Here is a 4,808-nt window from a genome sequence, read left to right as displayed (position 1 = left end):
CCCCATACCAGGATATAAAACTAAAACCACTATTAACCTTCGGTTGTGGTCCACAAAAGTTGCACCAGAAAATTTAGATTAGCATGCTTTTAATACTGGAGAGCATCCTAAAGCATATGAGGCACTAAAAAAGGCTGAAAAGGTCTAGATTCATATTTTTCTGGAATTTCATTCCCTATTGATAGAATGTTCTTTGCATTTCTTCACTTAACTTTCATGAGTTCCAGTGTGAATAAAATTACTTACTAATGATTACTGCAGCCTTGCATTTTTATCAGATTTGCTATGTTTTATACCCTGGAGATGAGTCAAATGAGGGCAAGACTCTAAGGTTGAAGCAACAGTATACACTTTGCTCTGTTTCTCTCCAAGATATTATTGCACGATTTGAGACGAGATCGGGTGAACCAGTGAACTGGGATACCTTTCCCAACAAGGTTGCAGTACAAATGAATGATACTCACCCAACACTCTGCATCCTGGAGCTGAAATCTCATATTGATGGATGTGAAAGGTTTGAGCTGGAAGGAAGCTTGGGAGATAACTAAAAGGTACATTCTTCATGGCTGTAGCTTTGATTTGACATTATGTAATAGTATACATGTTAACTTTCTTTGCATTGTTTTACTTAACTCACACGCACCTGTGTTCTAAATCCTTCGTAGACAACATCGAATTGAACTACCATTTTCCATTGAGTTTTCTTGCGCCGTTCAGTTAGCTTTTACTTGTTCAACCTGTTAATAGGGGTCTGGGAGGGGTGGATTGTATACAAACCAAACCTCTGACCATTATGTACATAGTGGCTGCCCTCTAATTTGAATCCACAATCTCAAGGTTGTTTGGCTAAATGTTAACCACTCAACCAGTGGGCTGCCCTTACAGTGTCTGCTTAAAATGTTTGTAATTGCATGATTCCCTTAAAATGTTTGTAACCAGTGGGCTGCCCTTGCTATAAATGGTGTTGCTGAGATTCACAGTGAGATAGTGAAAAGGGAAGTTTTTAATGACTTTTACAAGGTAAGTAGGTCAGTAAGCAATTTTATTGTCCTTCTCTATATCTTACAATCATGGAACTAAAGTACATCACTTAAAGTTCTGAAGGTGCCGAATGTTCTTAACAGTAATTTTTCTACATGTTGGTTTTTGGCAGTTGGGGCCTGAGAAATTTCAAAATAAAACAAATGGAGTGACACCAAGAAGGTGGATTAGTTTTTGCAATCCACATCTAAGTAAAATCATAACCAAGTGGACGGGAACAGAAGACTGGTTGATAAACACTGAGAAGTAGGCAGATCTTCGAAAGGTAGACTGAAGCATCCAAATCAGATATTTGTTAATTGTTTCAATACCTTGAACATTCATTCCAAATCAATAAATTGGATCATTATCACAAGAACATGTCCCACTAAGTGAAAAATTTTGGTCAATGCGTGCTTGATAAAAATATAATCCATCCAGAAACTGTCAGAAATTAACAAGGCATTTTGGATAACACCTGTTATCTAGTCTTCCCTGACTTTGTATGGTGTAAAGGATGTCAGATTTTAATTCTATGGACTTCTAGGTGCCATTTTTTCTCGTATACTTCTTTTATTGAGTCCCACCGTGCACATATATACTTCTTTCTATAATTACTTTTAGATACAAGTCAAACATTTCTTGTGATAGCATGATTAGTTTGAGTTAATTACCTGCAGTTTGCTGATAATGAGGAGCTTCAATCAGAATGGAGGGAAGCAAAAAGGAGCAACAAGATGAAGGTTGTGTCCTTTCTCAAAGAAAAAATCGGATATATTGTCAACCCTGATGCAATGTGCAGGTTATTTCCTATCACATAATTCTTTTTTAATTAATTTTAGGTTCATTACATTAATGGAAAATAATATATTGTATGAGGAGGATATTATACTGTTGATGGAGGGATGCATCATTATGACCATATAAATAGGATGTATATAATGTACACTGTATCTATCTGTTTGATGTATATAATGTACACTGTATCTACATATATACTGTTTGATGTGCAGGTACAAATGGTGTTCGAATTGGAATGTAGTTCTATAAATAGGATGTATATAATGTACACTGTATTGATGAAACTTAATGTTTAATTTTGATGGGTTGATGACTTTCCAGGTCAGCTTTGTAAATTCGATTGCGACAATTAAGGATGGGACTCATGTTGATTATGTTACCAACCATATTACAAACTATGTAATGAGTATTGTTAATAAAAATAATAACATAAAATAAAAAAGAACAGGGGATCCATACAGGATTTAAGTGGTCAGTTTCAGCAGATGTTGAAACTGTAGCATGGGATCCACACACTGAGCATTCATTTGTGGTCTGTGTTTACACTGTATCTATCTTGAGCTATTTTCATTTTTTGTTTTCCAAGTATGCAAAGCACAAGGGATTTCATTTTGAATTGGGAAGGCTTATAGGATCTTTCTTTTTAAGCACATCTTAATTTAGTTTTGCTTGGAGATGTCCTCTTGAAACAGAATTATCATTATCTAATTGTGTTTTCAGGTCAGTCTTGAAGATGGTACAGTTAAAGGTTTTGATATCCGAGCTGCTAAGTCTGATCAATCTGTTCTGTCATAGGTTGCTCTTGAAACAGCTTGTTACAATGGAGGTTATTCAGTGGATGACTTTATGGAATGCATTCAAGGATGAATTTGAGAATGAAAAGAACATGCTTGGTGGTTCTTTAGGACGATCAAGCATAAGGCTGATGCTTCAAAACCATATATATTCCTTCCTGTTTTAGGATTTTTTTTGGATTCCTTCATTGATTTTCCTTTTAATTTTTGTTCAAATACTGATTGGTTTTCAATGGATGAATGTTTAAAACTTGTCTCAATTAATGTTTTGAATGGAATGATTGTAAAGTTTGGGATTGAGCAGGAAAATATGATGAATTTTAATGTTATATTTGGGTTGGGTTGAATGAATTTTATTCAATATTGGATTGAATGTTTATAAACAAAAATTGATTGTTTAAAAAAAAAAAAAAAAAAAAAAAAAAAAAAAAAGAGATTTGGCGACTAACTAATTAGTCGTGGATTGTTTAATGTCTTTTGGCGACAAAATATGTGGTTGCGAAAAGTTTTGGCGACTAAATAATTGGTCGCCAAATTCTACACTTTTGCGACTAAAATCATTGGTCGGCAATTCCTTACTTTTTGGCGACTAAATTATTAGTTGGCGATTCCTCAACTTTTGGCGACGAAAACAGTTGGTCGCCAATTTTTTGCTTTTGGCGACAAACATATTTGGTCGGGAAAATATCACTTTTTGCGACCAAAGTGTTTTAGCGACTAAATGAATTAGTCGCGGTAATGATATATTTAGCGGCCAAAAATTTAGTCGGCAAATCTAACTTTTCCCGACCAACCAAAATTTCGGTCGCGAATTACTTTTGCCGACCCTCAATTGGCGACCAAAATAGCGACCAAAAAAATTAGTTGCGGATAACTTTTGCCGACCAAAAATGGGCTTTTAGCGACCAATTTTTTGGTCGGCAAAAGTGTTAATTCTTGTAGTGTATGTATTGGACTTTTCAAAAAAAAAAAATTATGCTTGTTCTTAATGCATTAAAGTGTTATTATGAGGGATAATAATCATATGTGTTAAGACTTTTTAAGGAATTCATATGTGTTGGATTTCAAAGAATTTTTTTTTATACTTGTTCTTAATGCATTAAAGTGTTATTATGAGGGTAAGACTTGAGGGTTGTGGAGAATTTAATTAATGTTAAGGCTTTTTTTTTTTTAAATAAAAAAATCAGGAAATTTAAATTGGGAGATTGGAGCTCCGACAAGGCTTAGGGTTAAAAACTCCTTTTTGCTTAATATATAGTACTAGCATATCACCCGTGCTATGCACGGATTGTGTTTACAATTATCTATATACGTGAATTGTGATTTTTAAACGTTTTCTTCTTTTTTTTTAAATGTCTTCTTTTTTTCATTTTTTATGTTATATTAAAATTTAATATTTTGATAATAATCATATGTGTTGAACTTTTCAAGTAATTAAATGTCCTTTTTTTTATTATATTATATTAAAGTTTAATATTTTGATAATAATCATATGTGTTGGACTTTTCAAGAAATTTTTTTTATACTTGTTCTTAATGCATTAAAGTGTTGTTATGAGGGATAATAATCATATGTGTTGGGACTTTTTAAGGAATTCATATGTTGAATTTCAAAGAATTTTTTTATGCTTCTTCTTAATGCATTGAAGTGTTATTATGAGGGTAAGACTTGGGAGTTGGGAGAAGTTAATAAATGCTAAGATTTTTTTTTTTAAATCAAGAAATTTAGATTGGGAGATTGGAGTTGTGAATTGTGATTTTTAATTTTTTTTTTAAATGTCTTCTTTTTTTCATTTTTTATATTATATTAAAGTTTAATATTTTGATAATAATCATATGTGTTGGACTTTTCAAGAATTTTTTTTTATGCTTATTCTTAATGCATTAAAGTGTTATTATGAGAGATAATAATTATATGTGTTGGGACTTTTCAAGGAATTCATATGTGTTGGATGTCAAAAAAAATTTTTTATGCTTGTTCCTAATACATTAAAGTGTTATTATGAGAGTAAGACTTGGGAATTAGGAGAAGTTAACAAATGCTAAGATTTTTTTTTTTAAAATCAAAAAATCAGAAAATTTAGATTGGGAGATTGGAGCTCCGACAAGGCTTGGGGTTTTATATTTACAATTATCTATATATGTCAATTGTGATTTTTCAATGGCTTTTTTTTTTAAATGCCTTCTTTTTTTT

General features: G+C 32.3%; 1 long non-coding RNA gene across 1 annotated transcript; it reads left to right on the top strand.

Moving 5' to 3' along the window:
• Positions 1 to 282: 282 nt before the first annotated feature.
• Positions 283 to 1,818, top strand: LOC114304254 (uncharacterized). The gene is made up of 3 exons (XR_014362359.1): positions 283 to 551; positions 1,154 to 1,306; positions 1,701 to 1,818. It is a non-coding gene; the product is annotated as an uncharacterized LOC114304254 (long non-coding RNA).
• Positions 1,819 to 4,808: the final 2,990 nt, after the last annotated feature.

Source organism: Camellia sinensis, chromosome 2 (genome assembly GCF_055761805.1).
Source record: "Camellia sinensis isolate YWXY chromosome 2, ASM5576180v1, whole genome shotgun sequence".
Classification (NCBI taxonomy): Eukaryota; Viridiplantae; Streptophyta; class Magnoliopsida; order Ericales; family Theaceae; genus Camellia; species Camellia sinensis.
This window is presented reverse-complemented; position numbering and strand designations above follow the sequence as displayed.